Source organism: Suncus etruscus, chromosome 5, assembly GCF_024139225.1.
Source record: "Suncus etruscus isolate mSunEtr1 chromosome 5, mSunEtr1.pri.cur, whole genome shotgun sequence".
In the NCBI taxonomy this organism is placed as follows: domain Eukaryota; kingdom Metazoa; phylum Chordata; class Mammalia; order Eulipotyphla; family Soricidae; genus Suncus; species Suncus etruscus.
Window position 1 is genome coordinate 43255168 of NC_064852.1, and position 11457 is coordinate 43266624.

Here is an 11457-nt window from a genome sequence, read left to right on the forward strand (position 1 = left end):
AAGCTTCTGTGACTTTCTTGTTTCTGTCACTTTTCACTTGTTACCCAAAAGAAATCCATCCTGCTGCAATGGGTAATACATTCTTTATCTATCTCAAAACAGCTTTCTCTATTATTTTCTTTCTCAAACCTTTTTCTAAAGACATCTAAGCATCTACTCAGCTGTTTCCAAAAAGATGTGCACTGGGGGACACCTTCATTGAACCAGCAATGGTAGCAGTGAACCACTTGCTCTTTAGAGACTTTATGAGTTGAAAACCTCATGGTATACATAGAGAGTTTAGATTATAATTTTTCAATATTCCTTCCTGTACATTTATCATAAATGAATTTCATCTGCCACTGGGCTGCCCAATTCTCCAGTATGATTAGAGCCATCTGGAGCATCTCCCAAACCTCATTAGTTTTTAACTAACCAAGATAGTTTAGTGTTGTCAGAATATTTCACCATCTTCCTCTCTATGTTGTCCTACACAAAACTGGCCAAAAAAAAAATCCGAAAATACATTGGTCCCAACATCAAAAACCAACATCCTCTCTTTCTATTTCTAACACAAAAGAATGCATACACATTATAAATTATTGCTTTATTCTCTGGATTATTTTTCATGTATTTCAGATATTCAGATTCATCACCATGACATATCAATTGACCAATAATAATTAGATAATGTGATATTCAATAAGGATAATGGTAAAAATGCAACAATTTATTTCCTCCTAAAATATTGGAAGAGATCAAAGACTAAGAACATAGTGAAAATCAGTCAATCTATCCTTTCAGAAAATTTGTGATACTATAAGCCCATATATATATATTGGTTTTGGGGCCACACCTGGCGGGGCTCAGGGATTACTCCTGGCTATTTGTTCAGAAATAGCTCCTGGAAGGCACAGGGGATCATATGGGACACCGGGATTTAAACCAACCACCTTAGGTCCTGGATAGGCTGCTTGCAAGGCAAACTCTGCTTTACTATCTCTCCAGCCCCCCATTCTAAGATTGTTAGCAGAAAAGTTAACCTATTCCTGAGCTCATCTATAAACATTTCCATGTAAAACTTTTATTCTTAATATGTTCAGATTTTTGTACAGTTTATAGATAAATGGGTCCCCAGTATGCAGCTGCACCTCCCATTTTAACTATGAACAACATCTCGCTGTATTGTCCTTTGATGGCTGTACATGTACATTTTTCAGATTACAATGCTCTAAGACCTATTCCTCACCATTTGCTAGCCTCTAGTGCATATGGTCTTGTTTTATTCTTACATCATTCCCTATTCAAGTTATGCTTTCCTAGTCTAAAATCTGTAGCTAGAATATTGTCATTTATATCCCCTTGCTGTTTCTTGCTGCTCTTAACCAGTTGTAGGGCCTCTCCAGATCTGTACTCTAATGACTCTCTGTCCTCTTGGTTTTCTGTCACAGGCACTTCAGTGGGTATTCTGCTATCCTTTCATTCATCTGGGTATCACTAAGGGGGGAAAACAGAAGGCATTATCTGACTGGGGTTCAATTTATCTTCTGCAACCACTATCCTCAATCATCCTATTATCTATTTTAGCTGTTAACCATTTTAGGGAGTGAGTGTCAAACTGATAAGCTAAATTAATTAGTTTACCTTGTGCACCTCCTTTTCACTTTTACTGAAAAAAATATCACATTAGTCAATGGCTAATTATTAAATATAAAAATTATTATTATTTTTGTTTGTTTTGGATCACACCTGGCAGCACTCAGCGGTTGTTTCTGGCTCTGTGATCTGAAATCACTCCTGGAAAGCATGGGGGACCATATGGAATGCAGGGATTTGAACAACCATCGATCCTGTGTCAGCTGCCTGCCCTACCACTGTGCTATCTCCAAAAAATTATTAACTAGATGTAAGTTATTACATGAAAATTTAAAAGTGATGTGTTCATCACTGTTGGTGAACTAGTGTTCAGGATTTACTTCTGTCTTTGTGATCACTTCTATAAGGCTCTGGTGACCCATGGGACATCAGGGATTGAATCTGGTCAGTCACATATAAGTTGGTGCCTTACCAACTGTAATTACCAACTGTAATTGTAATTTTTAGCCCCCAGAAAAATTAATATATGCAATAAGTACATATAGTTAAACATTATATAACTATATGTGTACACATATACTATGTACACATTTTAATGTGGATGCATTATATACATACAAATAAATATTTGTGTGTATATTACATATATCACTAGCAAAAATCTCATAAAATGGAGGTAAATAGGCAATTACTTGAATCATTACTTAATTGAATTAAACTCACCATATTTTAGTATTTATTGTTGATATTAATTACTGAGTGTCATTCATGTGTTAAGAGTCAGACATGAATATAGTGTAGGATATCAAATGCAGGGTCTTCCACCTATAAGCTATGTATTTTATCACTTGAGCTATTACTCATCCTCTATTAATAATTACATAGAAAAGATAAAACTTCTGATATAAATTGAATGCTTTGTTCTTTTTATTTTTCACATATTTTAATAATTAATAAAGCATTATATTTATAAAGTTCATTAGTATGATTACTGTGAAGGTCTGGTTCTACTGCCATTTGAGAGCCAACTAATCAAAAGATGTGGTGATGGGATAAGAAAGCTTTATTGGCAATAAATTGGTGGGCTGGAAGACAGTACCAAAAATAAGCAGATTTTCTGTATAGTCACAAAAAGCTCTTATAGGAAATGGGCAAAAAAGAGGATACAGAAACAAATTTTGAAGGAAGAGAAGGTTGTGAGCATTTGGACATCAGGGTGATCAATAAATTCCCTCATAGACCGATACCCTGGGCACACTTCCAATTTAACTGCAACTTAAAAATTGAATTTAGATTTTTGCTTTTATCTTTTGGATAAGTTGTGGGTCAATTCTTTAGATTTTCAACTGTCACTAGAAAAAAAAGTATTCTAGTTATTTTTATACATTTAGTTTCTTATACATCTTATATATCTGATTTTTTAAGTTCTTTGAGTGACTATATTATATTCTCATTCTTCTTGGAATATATTTTTATAGTTTATAAATTTCATAGTTAACTATTTGGTAAAATCTAGCAAAATTATATAAATAATAAGCACACACATATATACAAATGCATTATGTTTTGTAATTGTTTTGTACGAAGGACACCCTCTGCCAAACCTTCCAAATCCCTCCTATTGAACAATTATTTTACCAAAACCTATTTTGAAAAGGCTGACTTTTGATCATCAGCTTAGTTTCTATAGATCTAATGTACAGATGACTCATTTTTATATTTCAATTATTACTTAAAATGCTAATTTTTATACTTAATACTTTGAACATATTTTATTTCCTCTTATTATTTTCTGCATTTCATATTTTAAAACTAATATAAAACAACTTTGTTAAAAGCATAAATAAAAAAGAAGTATTCTGCGATATATTAAATAAGTATGTTTAAAAATTTTTTTTCTTGAAAAAAAAAAATATCTGGTCAAAAAGAAAAAGTAACATGAAACAACAAAACAGACATGTCCAAGGAGGAAATCTTTGTTTAGAATTCTAAAGATAGTTTAGACAGATTTACAAAAGAACTCTAAAAGTGCTAATAATATTCCTCTTAATGGCATGCACAGTTTAGTCAGATTTTTTCATTTTCATATGCATTCTGATTTCCAGCACATCCAATATGCACTGCTAACCTGTTGTCTATACCTTCTTAATCACAAATCTTTGTAATTACAAAAGGCAACCTTTTCAATTATTTATTTAAATAAATGTAATGGAACCAAAGCTTCTGAAACGAACGCCTTAAAATAAAAAGCCCTTTATTTCCAGATTACTTTTTTCAACGGCATTTTAATAATTACTAATAAATTTCTGTCACATTTTCACAATTAAACATTTATCCTTTAGTATTTTATTTTTTTATTAAATAAGTTAAAATCTACCCCAAAGAAAAAGAACAAAATTCAGTAATTAAAAAGAAGCAAACTCTTCAATGTATGGACTATTAAAAATGAAAGGATATCTATTATTTTGTCCTTTTTCAAAAAAAAAAAAAACCTTTATGAAAATAAAAACAAAGGTCTTGGAAAATAGAAAAACATCACCTGTATTTGATACCACACATGGCATATAGCCCCTTTAATAACACCAAGATTAAAAGCTGAGCACAAAAACAGAAGTAAGTGAAGTTAAAGTGCAGGGTGAACACTTAATTAAAAATCCTTTGGTTTAAGGCTGGAGTGGTGGCCCAAAAACCAAACCAAACAAACAAACAAACAAAACAAACAAAAAAACAAAACAAAAAAAACCAGAAAAACAAAAAAACTTTTGTCTTTTGGTTAAAATTTTAGATGACTCAGACTTCTAGACAATGGGGGAATTTTCTGGCCAGTATAATATCCAGTGGACTGTGAAATCTCCCTATTATGCCGTATTTCCAGCCCTAGGTGAATGGGACTGAAGCAGGATAGCCGCAAAGAATTAATAAACCTAGCCAGTCAGGAGAGAATCATGTAGTTGGGTTGGCTTCTTGCCTCGTGTTCTCTCTTCCTGCACACCAAGTCAAACTCAAAACCTCTCTTTAGGGGCTGGAGCAATAGCACAGCAGTAGGGCATTTGCCTGGAAGGACCCAGTTCAATTTCAGCATCCCAGATGGTCCTCCAAGCCTGCCAGAAGTGATTTCTGAGCACAGAGCCAGGAGTAACCCCTGAGCGCCTTTGGATGTGAAGCAAAAACAAACAAAACAAAAAAATAAAAACCTCTTTTTATTCTACCAGTACATATTCAACCAGGTGGGGGAAGGTAGAGTGAGAGACAAAAGAAGTACCAGGGACATCTACAAGTCAAAGGGCTTAGTGAAAAGAGGAAGTTGTGAACCACCTTTGATTTGGGTAAAGGCAGTCTGTGTTCTAACACTGGACTACCACTGGTGCCTGTTCATTTAAAAAAAAAAATCGGGGCCGGGTAGGTGGCGCTGGAGGTAAGGTGTCTGCCTTGCAAGCGCTAGCCAAGGAAGGACTGCGGTTCGATCCCCCGGCGTCCCATATGGTCCCCCCAAGCCAGGGGCGATTTCTGAGCGCTTAGCCAGGAGTAACCCCTGAGCGTCAAATGGGTGTGGCCCCCCCCAAAAAAATCACCATACAAACCCAATCTGCCTTTATTGTTTTTCATATAAATTCTTTCTTTGAGCCATGAAAACAAAACGTATCTCAGTCTAGGACATGTGTTTACCATCTTCCAATCTTTATGCTCATTCTGAGTAAAACTTTTGTCAGTATGCTTCTCAGTTCAGTTACCCACCAAGTCAAAAGCAGGAAACTTTCATAGTTACATAAGATATGGCTCTTTTTCTTTTTTTGTTTGTTTCTTTTTGGGGAGCCATATCCGGCAGTATTTAGAGGTTACTCCTGGCTCTGCTCTCAGAAATTGCTTCTGGCAGGCTTGGGGGACGATATAGGATGGAGGGTGGGGTGTCAAACTTAGTCCGTCCTCTGTTGTCTGCATTCAAGGCAAACGTCCTACTGCTATGCTGTGGCTCCGACCCCGGGGTTCTTCTTGACCAGATATTATTAGTAATGTACATAAACTATCTCCTATATTTTATTTAAAAAAATAAGTGTTCTTCATAACAAAATCATACATTGTTTGAAAATTGTAAGAATTATCCTTTTCAATTGGTTACTTTGGATTAAAGCTTATCTGTTCCTGTATTTTATTTGCTAAGTAGCTGAAATAATACATAGATCAACTATGCTTAATCTCAATTATATGAATGTTAAATAAGTACATATACATAACTAGCAACATGCGCACACACACACATACACACACACACTCACTATATATATATTGGTTTTTGGGCCACACCTGGTGATGCTCAGGGGTTAGTCCTGGCTCTGTGCTCAAAAATCGCTTCTGGCTTGGAGGACCATATGGGATGCTGGGAATCATACCACTGCCTGTCCTAGATTAGCACATGTAAGGCAAATGCCCTACCGCTTGTGCTACCTTTTCAGCTCCACACATACACACATTTTTAACTAGCTTTAACAATTGTTATATATTTTATTTCATTTTACAAACAAACATTTTTAACTATTTTAACACTTGTTTTATATATTCAATTTTATTTTTTAACATTTAAAGCCCGTTATTTTGACAGACAACTCAATACTGAAAGAGGGACAATAATTTTAATTTCCATTTCATTCTCCCCCAAAGTAATAAATGTCAAGTATTGTGTAAATGCTCTGGTCTTGAGAATATGGGTAAAATTACTGAATAAAATCTGAATTGAATAGAAACCACATAATAAAAATCTATAGTAGACACACTTTCACTATCTTCATTTTATTTCCACTTTAATTTATTTATTTTTTTGTCACCACATCCATTAGTGCTTCTCTGTAATTCCTGACTTCTTCCTAGAGGATCACTACTAGAGGTGTTGATGGATACTACACAGTGGTTCAATGGAACCAGGGCCCACTAGATGCAAAGCTGTGCTCAGTCTATTAAGATGTCTCTTTAACTAAAAGTCTTCTCTTCTAATGTAATAAAAAAAAATCATATAGAGAACTTATCAGCTTCTTTTAAAATATTCTATTTAGGCTGAATTCTCTATCTTCTTGATAATCGTGAATATTATAAATTCAATTATATTTATGATAAACAGTTAAAATACCAGACAACATTTAACACAATGAGAGATTAATAATAGTATAAGATATATTTTTCTACTTAAAATTATTACCAATTTCATATCTAACTAGCAGTTATTTTTTTGTCATAGGTATGTGATTTTAACTGTGCCTAAACTAAATCTTTTTGTTTGCTAATGTGTGTTTTGTTTTGTTTTAGGGCCACACCTGACAATTTTCAGGGAGGGGTACCTTCTGTCTACCCACTCAGAAATTATACTTTTGATACTTTGCATACCATATAAGATGCTGAGCAGTATGCAAAGCAAGCACGTTATGCACTGTATTATCTCTCTGGCTCCCAAAATAAGTTTTTGTCAACTAAAAGTTTTTCCTATAATCTGAAATTCCTTGACCTTTCTTCTACTTCTTTGTACAATTCTTTATTTTGAAATAATTATGTTCTTTTTATAAAAATATAATATCTTTATTAAACACCGTGATTACAAACATGATTGTAGTTGGGTTTTAGTCATAAAAAAGAATACCCTTCTGGTCTTTGACTAGAGTGTGACATAAGAGTGACAAGATATAATCTGCATGAATAGTGTTCCCAGGATCTGCTTGCCTTTGTGTTATTTTTTTCTTCTTCTGGGTGGGAACAGTAGTCCCCTCCTGGTTATAAAATATTAAGTGATGAGTTAAAAATAGAGTGACGAGTACTAGCCAGAGCCCACCCCACTCCAAAAACTTTATCTGAATTTTCTCCAGAATACCAAGAATTCTTGGAAGGACCTATCCAACCTAGGAGCCCATAGATCTCCTACAGTTTAGGTTTCAGAAAGCACTGCCATCTGGATATCTGGAATCTTACACAGAGACCATATAATATTCTTTCTGGTAAAGTTGCAGGAAAAAAATAGTGCCTTCTGGAGCATTCTGTGTGGTGGCCAGGTTCTAGAACCACTTATCAAAATCTCACAGGAAGCAGTGGCTAAGTGGGGAAAGGGACTACTCTAGGCCCCAAGCATAGGTAAAAATAAAGCTTATACCATCTTTCATTTTTGTTAAATTTAGGATTTAAGTTTTATTGGAGAGTACCTGAGCATAGCTTTTGTATTTTTACCTCAACTATAGTTTAAAAATAGTTATAATCCCCTAACATTATTTTTTGCCTAAATTCACCAGCTTCTACATTTTATAAATTGATTATTTAACAAGGATTCATAAGCTCTTACCAATGAAGATGACTACACATTTGTTAAATAACAAAGTGATTTGAAATAATTATTAAAATAATCAAAATGATTAATCTTGGGGCCGGGTAGGTGGCGCTGGAGGTAAGGTGTCTGCCTTGCAAGCGCTAGGCAAGGAAGGACCGCGGTTCGATCTCCCGGCGTCCCATATGGTCCCCCCAAGCCAGGGGCGATTTCTGAGCACATAGCCAGGAGTAACCCCTGAGCGTTAAACGGGTGTGCCCCCCCCCCAAAAAAAAACCAAAAAAAAAATGATTAATCTTGTTGGAACTTATTTTTAAGAGATTGCAGTCTACTATCAAATGTAGGAGAAATAAGAATAAAATGATCAGCTTATAACAAACAGAAATGATTACTTAATTGAAAATTGCTAAAGGGTACTGAAGTACTTTGAGAAAGCTTGTTGAAGAAATTACTCACCCCACAAACATTATTAATTGTACGTTAATTAAGTAATAATGAGATATAATGTGTAATGATATTATATCAATAAAAAAGAATAAAGGAGAAATAGGATAATTTGTGAATTTCTAGGATCAAATAATTAGTATCACCAAAAGAGGAGAAGTTAACACTCCAATGTGGTAATGGAAAGGACATGAAATCAATTTAATAGCAGGTTTAGGAAATAGCTGAAATATATTTTGCAATTGACAGTCCAGAAGTTTATGAGATATTGAACAACTAGTTGACTTAATATAGTTAGTTCATTTTGAGAAATGGCATTTTGAGAAATACCTTGCCTGATTCACAATTTAAAATAAATAAAATGCCCCTCCTGTTAAAAATCTGAATCTAATGCTGAACAGTTTGGTAATACTTTTAAAAACAGATGTTCTCATCAGGAAGTAAATTTATATGTAACGTAAGTTTTAAAAAATTATTTGCATTATGTTTTAAGTACTTTAAGTATATAATGAACTTAACAGATTAAGTGATAGTAATATTATTTTCCCTTCTTTTGTAAATGATTAAAATTTGTGATTGTGAATCATAAGCGATCAATGAGTGATAGGATATGTCACTATGTGTATAGTCATTTTATTGGCTTATTAACTTTTACAAAAATATTTGGAAAATAAAATTATATACAGTCAGGTCAACTTTTTTTAAACATTATTTAGCAATAATAACTGCATATTTAGCAGAGGAAGAAAAAATAGTTTCAAAATATACTCATCAATATATGTAAAGTTTAGTTGAATTTTTAAAACATTTTTGTGTCTGCTGCTCTCTTCTTAATTGAAAACAAAACAAAACAAAACACGTTTTCTATTTCCAGGCTACTTCAGTAATTCGGCAACTCAAAAACAGAAGGAATTTTTTTCATGGTAAGAAGACCATATAACCCCATGAAAACTAAGGTTTATGATGGCCTTCAGCAACAGTGCTATGCATGGCGCCTCTATAATTTTATTTGATCCAGAAAAAAACAGCTTAAGTTATACAGCAGACATTCCCTTCAAATTTCCTTTCTTTGTAGGCTTGCACATGTATTGTTTTATATCTGCCAACATCAGCTTTGTGATGCAATACTGCCAAAAATACTCTTTGATGAATGTTAATAAATTTAAATGACTAATACTATCCTGTAGTTTATAAGGTTGGGGGTGGTAAAGAACAAAAGCCAAGTCTGAATGAATTATAGTCTATATTTGATATTGAAACCTGGGCCAAATGCTCATGGATTTAAAAGATGGAACCTGTCCAGTCAGAATACCTTCCTTCCCATGTTCACTTTAATCAATGTGACTGCACTGTATAAAAGTCTTTACAGTACATACCAAAAAAAAGAAAGATCTTACATTATAACACCATAATCTGCAGCTAATGGATGCAGTAAATTTAGTAAAATTCCATGAAATCTTGAAATGTATACTATAGCTAAATTTCTTACATTCGAAACCAGTTACATGACTGATACTTTCCTTTTGGCTTTGGCCACGCTTTTGGTGCTCAGGGCTTAATCTTGGCCCTGTATTTTGGGATCACTCCTGCAGAGCTTAAAGGTTATATACATGATGCCTGAGTTCAAATCCCAAATTAGTTGTATGCAAGGCAAGCACTTTACCCACCTCTTTGTCAGTTTAGCCTCAGCACATGATCTTGAATCTAAAATATTCATCTATTCTAGGAGTAGAACTAACCAAAGCTTAGCTCTTGAGAGAGGGTGCATTTTTCCACTGTCCATCAGATAATAAAAATATAAAAGACATTACACATAATTATCCAAGTTAAAAGGTCATAAGTTAACTCCCAGTAACATTGTAGGTTTCTACTGACTGTAATTGTTTAGAGTATATAATCTCAAAATAGTCTGGCATTTTCTTCTGCTTAATATAAATTATTTTTATTAAAATTTGAAGCTTTCTATAGCAATTTTCAGAATCTATGAACCCTTATCAAACTACAGCCTGATAATAATAAATGGTAACTCATAGAGTGTAGTGAAGGAATGGTATTACAGTTAGAAGTAACTTCAAGAAAATGGGACCAGTGGCAAATCATGCTATCTTTACATAAATTATAGCCCTATCAGGTACAGACTTAAAATTTCAAAGACTAATGCTCTAAGAATATAAATTTTTGTATTTGGTTCTAACTCATACTTAAAATGTATATATAATAACTATTGTTTTCAGACTCACCTATTTTTATTCATCTTAATATCTTTCACTGATTATATTAGAAAATGATAAGCATTAATATGTCTATTAATAGTCTGTTTATAATTTACATTTTGTTATTTAAATTATATTTATTCTAAAATATTCCTTATATGCCAAATACCATATGAATGGTTCCTAATAACATTAAATGTCAGAGTTCTTAATTTTCTAATCACTTTTATTTATAATTAAAATGAATAATTGCTTAAATGTTGCTGATCCTATGCATCTTTCCTACAATCATCTATGAAATATCTTTTTCTTGTTGTTGCATTTTGAGCCACATCCTGTGATGCTCAGGGGTTACTCCTGACTATGCTCTCAGAAATCACTCCTGGCTCGGGTCCATGTGGGATGCAGGGATAGAACCAAGGTCGGTCCTGGATCAGCTACTGCTGTGCTATCAATCCGGCCCCTGAAATATCTTTTTATACCTTTTATTTTTAATTTGCTAGACTGGCATTTTTGTATTAATTTAATTATTTTTAAGAGTTTAGATCTTTATTTTTTATATAAATATTACCTTGTTAACTGGATTGCAATTTTACTTTATGAAAGTTAAATATAGATTTTTAAGAATGTTAAGTTTATTAATTTTTCCTTTTGTGAAATTCTTCATCCTGTATTATAAAAACTTACCTATCATAATTTAAGTTAAAAGGTTTCTTTATCAGATTAATGACTTGCTTTCATGAGCCAAAGTTATAGTACCACTTATAGGATGATTACCTTGTACAAAGACAAACAAGGTCCAATCTATGCTCTCCCTGACTCCAGCAAGAATACCTGAGCTCTTCCAGGCGTGTTCTCCCTCTATGCCAAATAAAATAGCTAGTTTTCAGTCTATGTGTAAATACAGTTAGAATTAATTTATTCTCTATA